Source organism: Dreissena polymorpha, chromosome 4, assembly GCF_020536995.1.
Source record: "Dreissena polymorpha isolate Duluth1 chromosome 4, UMN_Dpol_1.0, whole genome shotgun sequence".
Lineage (NCBI taxonomy): Eukaryota > Metazoa > Mollusca > Bivalvia > Myida > Dreissenidae > Dreissena > Dreissena polymorpha.
The window spans coordinates 107,828,081-107,843,570 of NC_068358.1; the positions used below are offsets into that span (position 1 = coordinate 107,828,081).

A 15,490-nucleotide genomic window follows, 5' to 3' on the forward strand; every position below is an offset into this window, starting at 1 on the left:
ATAATAATCAGTTTCACATTACGCGAATCATATGAGTTTCCCTACATATATTGTGTTAAAATTTATGTTACACTAATGTGCGATGATGAAAGGGGGATATCGGTAATTCTACATTCGCCCGCCTAGTACCGAAATCCCCATATTTACGCCTTAAAGGGTCAATAGGTCATCGGTATGAATGGTTTTTGACTTCACATGAATGTTAAGGTGCAAAAAAATGATATTAAGTTTAATTATTAAGCACTCTTGGCAGCATTAAGTTGCCTCTCAGTGGGGATTTCGGTAATTTTACACTAGAACTTAAACGCGCGCCGGTACCGAAATCCTGCTGTACAAACCTTCAAGTGTCAACAAAATTATTATAGTGTTTTTTTTTCATTAGCAACCAGTGACATGTATTATCTCCCATTCGGTTACTTCTTTTGGAAAATAATTAGCAGGGATTTCGGTACTGCTACATTCGTACGCCCAGAGCCGAAATCACCCATGTTTACGCCAATCCCCCATATTACGCCTTAAAGGGTCTATATGTCATTATGTTTGGGTTTTGGCTTTGCATTAATGTTGATTTGTACACAATCATATTAGTGTTAATCATTTAAACACTCTTATCAGAATATTTTTTTCCATTATTAAATAGTTTATTAATGTGAAAAATGTGTAAACGAATGTAAAACAGGTAAAATGTACATTTAAAACATTGGTTACACAAAAGTATATGTAAATATAACATGACATAGTAATAATAAGTCTTCAGAAAGTATTTCCAAACAAATCTGATGAAACAAATGATATCGTACTACCTTATTTACAATATGCTTTACACTTTTGCAATTTAGTTATCAATGTTTAATCAAAGCAAAAATCAGCATATGTTGCCTCTTAGCGGGGATTTCGGTAATTCTTAACAAGCACCTAAACCCGCGCCGGTACCGAAATCCCCGCTGTACAAACCTTCAAGTGTAAAAAAATACTGATTTAGGTTTAAATAATGGGAACAATAGTATTTTTGGCCACCAAAAAGCACTTCCGCGTCAACAAAACGATTGAAATTATGTCAGAAACCCAGCTTTTCATTGTATATATTGCAATACACCATCGGCCGCCGAGAGCGGAATACTGCGCTTGGCCGCTAAACAATGTGGATTTCATCAAATTAAATGTCAATTTTCGATTTTATTACAAAAATAAACACTGACTTTTTATAAATATGTCAAGCACTTAACAAAAAAATCGATATATCTTTATGTAATGTAGAAAAGTAAAGCGCTTTATATATAACAATGTTTTATAATGTCTCTCTGGTTGAGTAGAAACTAAACAAAACCATGTAGAACATATAATATGTTTTCATAATTAAAAAAATATTTAATGATGCACGTAATGTTTTATAATTGATATAAGTTCACGTGTCATTGAACGAGTTAAGGGAAAGATGCGAATTAAATTACACATAATTAAAAACGGATACTATACTGTCAGCTTGATTTATAAATTGTGTTCCATCGCGCCAATATATTCATTGTTCCATGAAATTGTGTATAAAAGCAAAACGATTGAAATTATGTCAGAAATCCTGCTTTTCACATGAAATGATCTTTAACACTTTATTTATTCCAATCAGGTAAATAACAAATACAATAATAGGGGAAGTCTATACTGTGTATTAGAAACCTGTTGTGGTGATCCCTATCTTATCCGCTCAATACACATCCACCTGGCTACTGTACAGAAAAAAATAGATTTACTTCCAAAATAACTGATATCATTAATTGCTAACTTGTTGTCTACATTTTAAATTAACAACGATAATGGATCAACATCACCGTTGCGCAAGTATTAAGTTCACAGTAATCTGTACTTTAAATAGAGATAGCCTAATTAAAGACGGTGCTAATAAAGAACAAAGCGTGAATGTGGATATTAAGAAATAAGATCCTTTTTTGCATGACACTGGCAGTATATCATTTTATCTTATATAAATAAGCCACATTTAAGACATGGATAAAATTAAAATAAGACACATTTGCATCTTTCATTTCTTGAAAAAAAAAATAAGCACGCAGTCACATATAAATAAGATACATTGAAGACACAGAAAAAAATAAATAAGACACATTTGCATCTTTCACTAAATTTTCTTTAAAAAAACATGTGAAACTGAAGAAAAACATTTATTACTGACACATTATTCTAAAAGTCGACTGACAACTTAAGTTCAAAGAGGGATTTACAATTAAATAAGATCCATTTTCGCATGATGCTGGTTGTAGAGCGAGCAATACATTTCTTACTGACACATTATTCTAAAAGTCGACAGACAACATAAATTCAAAGAGGGAACCACAATTAAATAAAATCAATTTTCGCATGATACTGGTTGTATAGCAAGTAGTCACATATTATTACAGCTTGCATTAGTTGCAATAATTTTGTTAAGTGCGCGTGCTTCTGAACGTTGCGTTAAGCGAGAGTGTTGGCATTTTGTTAGTTTTATATTTTGGTATTATGTATGATTATTGCTTGTTTGAATTTGAAATAAACGCTTTCTGGCAAATAAGCATCGTCTTAATTTTAATACAAATAATGAACATTTGACATACAAAATGTCCAATAACATACCGGCAATAACATTATATATATGTTAATTTCTTTGCATGTTTATACCGAAATTATAGCCGACATCGGCAGTTAGGGAAATTTTGTGACACACTTTTAACACATCAAACATGCATGATAGTTCTTTTTTCATATGATATTCCCCTGGTTGCTGTCCGGTGTATTGATGCAGTTGATAACGAGCACCCCGCCGGGACTACAGTAGGGTGCTAATACACACGTGTATCGTGTTCAATACCCGATCCATGCTACAACGTGTAAGAACGGAAATTTCGGTGATTCTACCTTTTTAAGCTTGCGCACCTCTAATGGGCACATATCCAAATATAATTTAATTAATTTTTTTCCTAATCAGCATCATTTCACTAAACCACATGCAAATTTGTAGGTAGGCTTTCCATGCTTAAAAAAAATAAACCGATTTTTTCAAAACCACCCTCACGCTCGGCTTTTGTCCAGTTTATTTTCACCCCTGGGGTATATAAAACTTCCATAATTCATTCAAATTTCCAAATATGGGCATGCAGTTGGTGTGTACAGATGCAGTAAAGGTGTTTAAAGTTTACACAAGATGAAAGTATTATTTTACAGACATTTATTTTTGGCAAATGTTAATCTATGGAATAGCGCCATGAAATGTAAGTGATTTCAGCCAGGTAAAAATTGGTTCGATTAAAAACAAAGTGTCATAAAATTCAAAATAGTATCATTTAAGTTATATTTAAGTTATATTTTAAACTTAGTTTTTATAGAAACACTATATACAGCAAAAATACCAAAAAAATAGACAGATTTACCGTTTTCTTTTTGAAATAAAAATAAAAATGCAACATGCATCATTCGTATTTTCAGCAGTAAATTAATCAATTTAGCCATACCGTTGTTTTAATTTTAAAATTGAAGGATGTGCATACAATTTTCAACATATTTAACAATAAACATAGCTTATGTGCTATATTAAATCAAATTACGTTAGAAAAGAAATAAAACGCGTCGCAAAAAGTATGCGATGTCGGCAGGAATCGAACCTGCGCGGGAAAATCCCAAAAGATTTCTAATCCATCGCCTTACCCACTCGGCCACGACAACATCACATCTGTGTAACCTTAAATTAGATATATATAAGTAAACAGGTAAAAAGGCTCGCTCGATCTTTGAAGAAATCGCGAAATCGTATTTTTCAGATGATAATTGGATCAAAGTCAATATTTATAGTGAAAATAATGTATTCTAAATGAATAAGTTAAACATATATCAAAATTCGAAGTTTGAAAAAAATAAAATGCATCTCTCGGAAATAAGCGATCATTGAAGATCGGCAATGATCGTAAAATAAATCGCGGGAAATCATTAGATGTGCGCTACCTTAAGGCTCTGATATCGAAATCACCGTTACTCCGATAAACGATCATAATTAGGCTTATGTATGAAGTGAAAGGACAGTTGAAAGTTTCCATTATGCACGTTAATGATTCTGATAATATGGTGACAAAGGCAGCAGTCCTATGTAGTATTGTGTTTGACCGGAGAGTAGCGTGATCTGTGTCGGTGTTAGGCGCTCTGAGGGCGCAATCCGGCTACATAGGTACATAGGAACCTCTTGTGGCTATAGTCCATGGATCGGGTTCGGCAGACAGGGAACATGTAAATTTTTATATGTATGTTTTATACCTTAATTACCTAAACGTATATTTATCCTGGTTACTTATTTACTGAGGTGTGAGTTAGTCGCAATGATTGTACATACGTTGTACTATATTTAGTAAGTATTTCGAGGACGAGTGGCACGGGCACGCGCTTTATTATCACTTATGCAAGGAACGCGTTTTGATTATATACGTATTTTTGATATTCCGATAGGCTTAAGGTAACTTATTCAAGTCAAACGCGATATTTTTTGCGATGCCTTTTTATAACTCTTGTTTAATTAATTACATACGAATATACAGCTAAATTTAAGATGATTTTTACCAGAAAAAAAAATCGGAGAAAGATATATTGAGATTTTGATATTCCATAGAATGCGAGTCTCCATATATATTTTATATTGCAGGGGAGGTAATTTAAAATGTTAAAGTCTCCGAATTGGTCTTTGTTGTATCTATTTACGTTTATTTTCAAGCTAATGGCGATTAAAAAATTAATTATTATTAGTATGTGCTCACATGGATATTGGTACGGATATATCGTGTTCATATAATTGTTACTACATCCATTTCATTCATCATTCTGTAGCGGATCCGTGGTCTAGTGGTAACACACTGGCTTCACAATCCAGAGATCGCTGGTTCGATCCCCCGCTGCACCTAACCTACTAACTCGTCTTTCGCATGAGACGTTAAACCGAGGTACAGTGTACTAGGTGCTATACACCGGGCACTAAAAGACCCAGGGTCACCCCTGGAACGGGGTGTCTCCTGTATCTTGCACTATCCCCCGTAACCAACTAACACGTCTTTCTGGGGGCGATGGCCATATGGGAGACAATCCCGGTGCACTCGATAAAAACGAAAAACACACACACACTCATTCATCATTCAGGTCGGGCTACACAAATCTCGTGAAGAGGCCAGTAGGACCTGTAAACAAACTCTGATACACACACTCTTCACTCATCGTGGCGCTCTCGCATGTCTGAGGCGATATATAAGACCGATGATATATATAATACTGTATTCGCTGGTATTTTCGGTTATATGTTAGATTGCTTAGGACACAATGAATATAGTGTATTTATATTTAATCGAAGTGAGCTCATTGTTGTGTTTGGCGGTATTCAATTTCTGGTAATAGTTTCGCGATTAAAGACGTCGGTTCTCGGTTAGGAGTGGAATGTTCTTATTTGTTAATGTGCCAAGCGCTTAAAGGCGGTTTATCGCACTTTATTAGTCGGCGTTTCAAGAGAATGGGTAATAAATGCATATCAGTAGGTGCTTAGAAGACTTAAGTACGGCAAGAACCACAACTCACTCTGCTAGGAACGATTACCACTGCCTGTCTGCAGCAGACGACAAATAATTCTGCTCTAGCAGTGAATGTATATACCAGCTTGTGAACGCCATTGGCCAGTCTAGTGTTTATCATTAAAATATGCACATATTGGCTGCTTTCATGAAAAACGGGGCTTAATGCACGTCAAATAAGATTAGCCTGTGCACAATGATAAGCATATGCAATGCGAACAAGCTAATCAAGGACGACAACAGCGAACAACTTCGGTGCCTTCAGCGCTTTGATTTATAATATACATTATGTCCTATGTTATACGGCGTATAGCTACTAATATATGTGTGTATAAAATATGTTAACCGTCTTTATTTTTTATATAAATGAAATCATACTGAAACTCTACGAATTGAGGATTTACATGTTTTTATGAGCTGTCAAAGATTATTACAAACAACAATTATTATCTTTTTTAATGCAGACACTTTAAAAGACTGTGGGTGCGGACCCAGGATCCTGCGATAAATCAAACGGAAAGGTACTTTAGGTACTTAAGCTCCGTTGATGAAACTCGGACATTGTTGACGCTCTGTCTTCAATAAATACTGTTTTTGAGTGAGGTAAAACTTACAAGTGTATTTGTTAGCCAATTGACGTGTATCGTGGTATTTTTAAATAATTTTAAAATAACTGGGCTAAGCATTGGTTTCGGTAGAAAAGTACTGCAACAATTTCGCTAGATTTGAACACATTTTAACACTCCGCATTATGATATTTTGATTCAATTTTTCATATTTATACCAAGTGAGTTTTCATTTGACCGCCTTGCGGATACAGATCCATTAGCATGTGCTTTTGTATTATAATAACAATTAATAAGTTAATTTACTACTTACATTATCGTTATTTTCATCAACATCATCGTTTTCATCGTTATCATCATCATCATCATCAACATCATCATCATCATCATCATCATCATCATCATCATCATCATCATCATCATCATCATCATCATCATCATCATCATCATCATCACCATCATCATCAGCATCATCATCATCGTCATCATCATCATCATCGTCATCATCATCATCATCATCATCATCGTCGTCGTCGTCGTCGCCCTCGTCCTCGTCCTGCTCCTCCGCCTCCACCGCATCATCAGCAGCAGCATCGTCATCAGCAACAGCAGCAGCATTATCGTCACTATCACCAACAACATCGTTATGGTCGTCATCGTCGTGATCATCATCATCAGTGTCATCATCATCATCATCGTCATTGTTATCGTCGTTGTTCTCCTCCTCGTCGTCGTCATCGTCATCATCGTCGTCATCGTCATCATCGTTATCATCATGAACAATTTCAACAACCGTAAAACCTATCGCTCAGCTCGTTTTTGCAGTGAATTCGGATGTTATATCAAATCTTTTTGATTAATAGAGTTTGCTGCTTAATGTATTAATAACTAAATAATAATGTTGATAATATTGAAAATAAATGGTTTCAATTTTATTTATCCGTTTTAAGATGCAGTATTTGACCAAGTCAATTTGTCGCTAAAAGTATTCATTACACATTCAATCCAAAAAGCGTTACGAGTTGCTATTGAAACTATAATCGCATTCCTATAAAAATGGTGTCTGAATTAGGGCCTGTTTAATTTCTACGCTTTATTGCAATTCATAAAAATATTGATAAGGGTACCGGTATATCTAGACACACTCTGTTATCCAAACAATCCTTGTGATCATAAACAAATAAACAATGAAATATAAATAAAATTAGATGATAAAAAGTGTATCTTCCTTATTGCTGTTGCTAGTTATCAACAGAGTAGCAAAACTTTTAAATATAAATTATATTCAATTCATAGCACGCTTAAAGATTTGAAGTTTATCTAAATCTATAAGCACAAACATATTTATGTTTGTTAATACAAAGCTGTAGCAGTTTTCTGATTGAGCTTGAAAAGATGTGATTGTTGTTGTTGCATTAATAGTATCATTAGTTTGTATTTCCAGATTAGGTATTCCACCATACATTTTGTTTTTAATCAGATGTCTTATAATTGGCATTGCAATATTTCAATAACGAGTAATCAACACAATTGACTTTATGTATTTTAATTGTTTATCCATATTATCATTAACACTTGAGGGAAAAATAAGCTGTGTCATTTTTTATTTTTTATTTTACTTATGGTTCAGACAACTCTGCTTTTACTATATGCCGTAATAATTATAAGTTTCCGGTCACTTAAAGATATTGTTTTTCGTGTTGGAAAATTTAAATACAAAACATATTTAGAGAAAAGTGTGTTATGCTTGTTTGTCAATTATTTAATTGAAGTAGAAATAATACATCAATGTACATAATTTTATTGTGTTGTTCCCTTCGTTCTTTACTTTAAAAATACAACTTAACAGCTTTGCAATCAACTGAAATAAAATATAAAAAGTAAAAACAATAAACGTTTGGCTTTCTTAATACGATATCATTTCAAACGCTGTTGGAAGGAACCATTGCTTATTAGAGGTTTACAAGGTAATTTACCCAAGTACGCAAATGTAATGGTCGATTGCCCTTAGGCATGATTCTGTTTTATTACTTTAATCCGGTTGTAAAAATGCATGATCGAAGGGTCATCCGATTAGCAAAAACAGGGCCAAAATCTGATAAAATAGCGCTGTTTAACTGACTGTACGAAAATCCGTATGTCCGAAAATTTAGTATCATGAAAACATAAATATTTTGGCTTTAAAAGGAAATGTAAGAAAATTTAGAATGTAAGAGAAAATACGGTGGTTTTATGGTGTTTAAATCGATTAGAAATAGCAAAACCTAAAGACATTATCTCAAGTGTGATTTTCAAAAGATTTTATATGAATGTACACACACGGTAAAACTAGTCTATTAAAATGCAATACCTTCATTGGTTCTCATGTTTTTAATATTTATTAAACATAGGTATTTGTGAACACTTGTTGTTATATAATATTGAAATGTACACGCATACTGAACATAAAATCATTCGCATAACGGCTAAGTTGGTTTTTACTAAGATTGCAATAGTGTATATTTTATTATTATGAATCTTATGAGGATAATTTTGATAGTATGACACAGAGTATCTGAAGAAGATATATACATAATCACACATGTTGTTGTTGTTGTGGTTATTGTTTCAATATTTGTATGAGTATCATACATTCAATGACGAATAGCTATTAATTTGTCATACAAACACCATAATTATTATTGGATTGCGGAGATTAAACAAATCGATTCCCTAGTAACTGATATAACTGATACATTTTTTGAGCGACAATTTGAAACTAAATCTAGTATTATTTAAATTAGATTATTTTAATTGCAGACTTTTTTTATTAACCCCAATTAATGTGTACGCAACGTTTCTTTTATTTAAATCGCTGAGTACGAAGCATCAAGCTATTTTTTAATTAATTGACAGTGATCTTTAATGTATGTCATAATATAAATTGAAATCAATCTTAATTAAAGCTTGAGTGGTTGGTTTGTAATAAGTTTTGTAAATGTTGCTGTAGGATTAGTATGCACAATAAATACTAACGCTCTGGCATATTGTGATGGTGATATGATTATATATTGAACAATGAATATGTGATGATGTTCTTGTGATAATAATGAGGCTATAATTAGTTTTTGAATTAAGCAAGCTAATTTCAAATAAGATACAAACACATCCCAATCCTAAAATTATCAGTTAGTTATAGTATTGTTTGCCTCTTGGCGCATAATTAATTGAAGGCCTAGTTTATCTGTTAATCCTCGCCCCATGTGGTGTCCCAGTGGGTACAATGATATTAATACACGATGTATTGGTCCACAATTAAATCTCTTATATAAACATGTCTCTCGGGTGACTGAAAAATGGCTGTGTAGATACAACAAATACTACTACAACGGAGACTAAGATAACACATGGTACAATTAATTTGTCTTCCTTGCGTTCTTCTTATACGACAAACACTTCTAAAACAAAAAAAGCAAAAAGCCGCTACTGCTTCGGCTACTCTTACTGCTACTGCTGCCGCTGCCGCTGTCACTGCCACTGCCGCTGCCACTGCCGCTGCCACTGCCGCTGCCACTGCCACTGCCGCTGCCGCTGCCACTGCCACTGCCGCTGCCACTGCCGCTGCCGCTGCCACTGCCGCTGCCACTGCCAGTGCTGCTGCTGCTGCTACTGCTACTGCTACTGATAGTGCTACTGCTACTGCCACTGCTACTGCCACTGCTACTGCTACTGCTACTGCAACTGCCACTGCCGCTGCTGCTGCTGCTGCTACTGCTACTGATAGTGCTACTGCTACTGCTGCTGCTGCTGCTGCTGCTTCTGCTGCTGTTGCTACTGCTACTGTTACTGCTACTGCTACTGATACGGCTACTGCTACTTCTACTTCTACTGCTACTTCAACTGCTTCTGCTACTGCTAGTGCTACTGCTACTGCTACTGCTACTGATTCTGCTACTGCTACTGCTGCTGCTGCTGCTACTGCTGCTACTGCTGCTACTGCTACTTATTATAATAATTCTCCTTCTACTTCTCTTTCTACTATTGCTAGCGATGCTTCATAATTTATTTTTAAATGTATCATTTTGTTAAAACAGGAAAGAACTGTTATATATATTTTCTTAAAGGTGTAAAGAATCTAAACTTTTCTGCGATTAAAGTTTTATTTAACTGGATTAGTATAGGCCACATTACAGAGGCTATTGTACTGATTTGTACTAAACAACATTTTGTTATAATCAACAGTTTTAACATGCCGCAGTTTCCTTGGAAGTTAACTTTTGAATGGACTTATGTATAAAAAATTAACAAGGTATTTGTTGACAGTTTGTCCTGTCACAATTATATATTAGTTGAGCCAAACGTGTGATAAAGATCCCTTTTGGGGTGGCGATAAATACTATTTATATTGTTCAACAGTGGGAGACTGAGAAAACATATGTAACAATTAATTTGTCTACTTTGCCTGCTTCTTCTTTATATATTTTTGTTGCTAATCGTTTAAGTTTAGTTTTAGTTAAGTAGGTATATCAATTTAGATGTTTTGATAGATATTTATTTGGAAAGTAATAGTATGCTTTATTTGACTTGACATCATTGAACCGGTTTATTCATTGATAAGATCGGGATCTCCACAGGTGTTTAATCTCGATTGTTAGGTGGGGAGAAGGGTCCGAATGATAATGTTGTCGTCGGCTTACGAATCACATTTCACAAGTTTTAGACAAATATGCATACGTTATAAACCTAATTTAAGTATTACATAGATAATAACTTATCTTTATTTTGATGAACTACGTTTAAGGTATAAAACTATAATTATCTTTTTGTTGTGTGCCGCATACATACAATCTTGCTTTTTTAAACTTGATCACAACGGTCCGAAGTCATAAACATTCATTATGCATGGTTGCTAAAGCACAGTGTATACTAACTAACCTATGTTTATTGTTGTTTGCTGGGTTATTATTATTATTTTTTATTTTTTTTTTGTTTGGTAGGGGGGGAGGGCTTTTATAGAAGATTTCAACTAGTCCTGCAATTAACGAAAAAAAATTATTGGTATAGGAAATATAAAAGAGTAATAGACAGCTTCATTCATGCTGTTCTATTATGGTGTTTTAACGCATATAATTATGTATGGTTGATGAAGTACATTGTATGCTACCGATGTTTATTGTTGTTTGATGATGATGTTAAGTTGGTGTTGCTGTTGTTGTTAATGATGATGATGAGGCGGAGGAGGAAGAAGAAGAAGAAGATGATGATGATGATGGTGGTGGTGGTGGTAGTAGTGACGACGACGACGATGATGATGATTTTGATTATGATAATGAGATTTGAATTAAATTAATGCGCAAAGATTTTTCTTTTTAGCGGCCAAGTGCAGATATCTGCGCTCGGCCGCTGTAAGGGTTATGTAATATTTGCAATCTACATAGGAGTCAATAGCAGATACCAAGCACCATATGCTTATGAGAAACAAAAGCAAAATATTGGCAATCGCTGAAATCTCGAATATGACTTAATCATTTTATTAAATGAAAACCGGTAACTATTTTAAACTGTTATTATATTGCAACAACATAGCGTTGTTTATCCAAAAGACCATTGTTATAATTACAGGGACGTCAATAGGCCAAACTATTCAGGAAATATGATTTGAGTCGTCAAGGATAGATTTTGAGATCAATGTACGTCCGATGAGATTTTAAGGGAGTTGGAGGCGTAGGGACAGATTCGTTCGAGTACGCGATCACTGAGAACAAATAATGTTGAAGCTTTATCGGAATTCCGGAAATTTGCGATCGGTACCGATTTTTCCTGGTTCTTTTTTAATGATTCTGATAAGTTAGCGGCCGGCACGGACATGAATATTAACTGACGAAAACCTCTTCGCTACTTTCCGAAAATCTTCGACATGTTGCAAATATCCGTAATATTCCGCATTGTACTCACCAGAAATTGCAACTAGAAAGACTACAATAATTCAATTAGCTACGGCTCGGGCGGGGATTTACCTTTTATCCCTGTAAGGGACCTAATGCCCCAGACTACCGGCTATTTTTTCCGGAATTCGAACTTGATACACTTGATATCCCTGAATTAAATATTAATATCCGCAATTTTGATCTCTAGAGTGCTGATTGTTAGTATTGTATTTGACTGGAATGACTGTCGATTATGTGTTTTTTAAGATTAAAACAAGCTTACGAAGAACTTTGTGTTTGCTTTTTTGTACGCTTTCTTTTTAAAAATGTATTGTCCGCCACGGACGCAACAATTGACCAAATGTACCAGATTGTGGTCTCTTTTAAGTGCTATGTTTCTACTGCCGTGATATCTTTAACGAACTACACATTATTGATCGTGGACGTTTTATACTCATATTGAATCTGTTTCCCCAAAATATGCTCTTCTATTAGTAGATGTTTAGGTGACGATTTTCTAATTCAAGATCTTACACGGCCAAGAAACACTAGATAGGTCTTTGCAAAGAGAGCTGTTGGATATCGTGAATGCGTTCAATGTGGCCTGTTTAGTTCAGAAAGCTATGTGCAATGTTTAATGGGGATTTCTATCAAATTGCCAATTGCAAAATTTGATTTAATTCATTCGGACCTACAAGCGAGAAACTTCTTTATTAAAATTCAATGGGCTTTTAAGAAGTTCGTTGAAAGGCCAAATTTGACGTTAAACAGCAACGCCGAAAAAATTGCTACTCAGTCTTATTTATCACTTTTTTTGTAAAATTTACCAGTATACGTTCTTCAGTGAAATTAAGCAAACACACAGTATGGAAGGGTATTTAGGTAAAATATTACATCCTTCTTTGTGACTGTGTCATGATTCTTGATGGTACTTTGAATTAGTATGTAGACACCTTTTCATGCTTGATGACACTTACATCTTGCCTGATGTCCAATGTCTATTTACATTCTGCTTAATGGTATCATGCATGTGTACAGATGCAACATTCTTGTTCGTTAATTGCATGCTGCATATGTGTATGTTGGTTTGTGCAGAGAGACTTGTGCAATAGGCGCAGTGCATAATGAAATCAAATATTAATGCGTTTAATAAATTAACGCGATGGCAAGATGTGAGTTTCACCCAAGCACAAAGCAACATACTATCATGCATGATACAATGATGTCAATTGACAGTCATTCCGAAATTCTACGGAGGACTACGGAAATTTACGGCGTATAACGGAAATTTTATGGTATAGGAGAAGTTGCGCACCTTTGTAAGATATTTGCTACTGAACCGAAATTAACCGCGTGTTTGTAGACTTAACTTTATTTTGGTTAATGACTAACCATAATTTTTGTACAGTAATTTACCTTCAATAACCAAAGAAAGTCTATGGATATATTTCAATATATGCTACTAATGCATGTATGCAGAGCTCCAGATAAGACGCTTAAAGTCGTAAAAAATTGAATTAAATTTAGTAAAAAAGTAGACTTAAATTCTGTGCGTACGGTTACACATTGGAAAAATAAATAAGAATTCAAAATGTGTGATCATGCGTAAAACTCAATATCAATGCATATAATGTAAACACTTTATCAATGAGTTTCCACTCGTCTAGGCCCTCATTACAATTATGAAATCAACAGCACTTTAACGTTATTATGAATAACAGACCATCTTTACAACAGTCGAAAAGCCGAACGTTTTCCATTATCTGGTCCTTTTATCGCAAAAAGTCTGCTGTAACCCGGCAATTGTCATGAGCTCTTCTTAGACTATAAGCCTAAATGCGGATGTGCCAAAAATTATACTTACCTGAAAAAAAGAATTAATAATAGACTTTAAGGCTGGATTTTTTATAGAGTGTATACCAAGATTTTGCTGAAAAAGTTATCTGGAACTATGCATGTATGTTGAGAGGAAATCGATTACATAATTTCAAATTTACTAGAGTACTTTTATATTGCACCACATAAAATGCTATAAAACTATAATATTGAAGTGCACATATAAACTTTATTATAGATGGGTAGGTATTTCGTGTCAATCTCTTTCACACATGAAAGAGCTGTTGGTTATGCTGCTTTAAGTACATATAGATGCATGACACAATTTAGATTAAGCAAAATAAAACACAAGGTATTTGCCAAGAGTCAAATATATACGAGCAGTAAGAGCGTAATCGTGCACAGCGAGACTTACTCATGTAGAATTGAAACTCTTATTGCTTTCTTTCGAAATAAGTTCATGTGTCCGATCTAATATGCAATATGCCCGGTGTTTTTTTTGCGGATTAATGTTCCGTTTTAGATCCATAATTAACGAATGCCTCAATATTTTCAAAAATTAACACCGGAATAATGTTCACCGACATGTTTTCATACAGATTGGATATAAATATTATAGAGCTTAACAAAAAAATACATTAATCCCTGTTCTCCCGGCACACGTGCTGGACACACAGGTGGTTAGCGTGTGGCTATGATAATAATTAGTGAAAACATCTTTTTGAATGATAAATAATCATATTAAAACGAAAAATCAAATTTTCTATAAAAAAAATTCACTATCGTTTTATATATAACAAGGTATCCAACTCGAAATCATCTGAAAACGGGGTGCATCGTTTTGAGCAGCCATAACTAAATTAATTTTGCAGCGATTTTCGTGACCCGGTCTTATTCAACGCAGAAATGAATTTCCTTTAAGGAAATGTATATATCTTGTTATATTTCTACACATGCTGGGTCAAATTTTAAGAAATAAAGCTATACATAATTCGCTTGACCCAGTTGTGATCGATCAGACCGTATTTATGAATGAAATCTCCAGTTGTAAAGACACAACTCCGCATTGGAGCAATGAAATCACTCTTGTGTTTAAAATGTCAGTTGGTTGAAATGTATGTAAACAAAGGTTTCAAAATGCGCTGGACAGTTAGTTTTGATGCATAATGCAACGGCAAGCACGGTAAGAATGTTTGTTCATACGTTTTATTGAATTAAGGTATCGAGGTTCGTGAACTTTGCAGGGAAAATGCCCTTTTCCCCGTGAAGATTTCAGTCATGAATACTGTCTGATCGATCACAGCTGGGTCACGCGAGTTGTGTATCGTGTTATTTCTTAAAAGTTGACCCAGTATTTGTAAAAATATTGCAAGACATATACATTTCCAGAAAGGAAATTTATTTCTGCGTTGAATAAGACCAAGATCGTGAAAAGCGCTGCAAAATTGATGAAGTAATGGCTGTTTAAAACGATGCATCCCGTTTTCGGATGATTTCGAGTTGGATACCTTGTTGAATATATATTTAACTTATTTTTTTTAAGAAAAGTTGATTTTTCGTTATAATATGATAACTTATCATTCCAAAATATGTTTTTACT

At 34.3% G+C, this 15,490-nt stretch overlaps 1 non-coding gene across 1 annotated transcript; it reads right to left on the reverse strand.

Moving 5' to 3' along the window:
• Positions 1-3,626: 3,626 nt before the first annotated feature.
• On the reverse strand, positions 3,627-3,708 carry Trnas-aga (transfer RNA serine (anticodon AGA)). The gene has a single exon. It is a non-coding gene; the product is annotated as a tRNA-Ser (tRNA).
• Between the last annotated feature and the right edge of the window lie 11,782 nt (positions 3,709-15,490).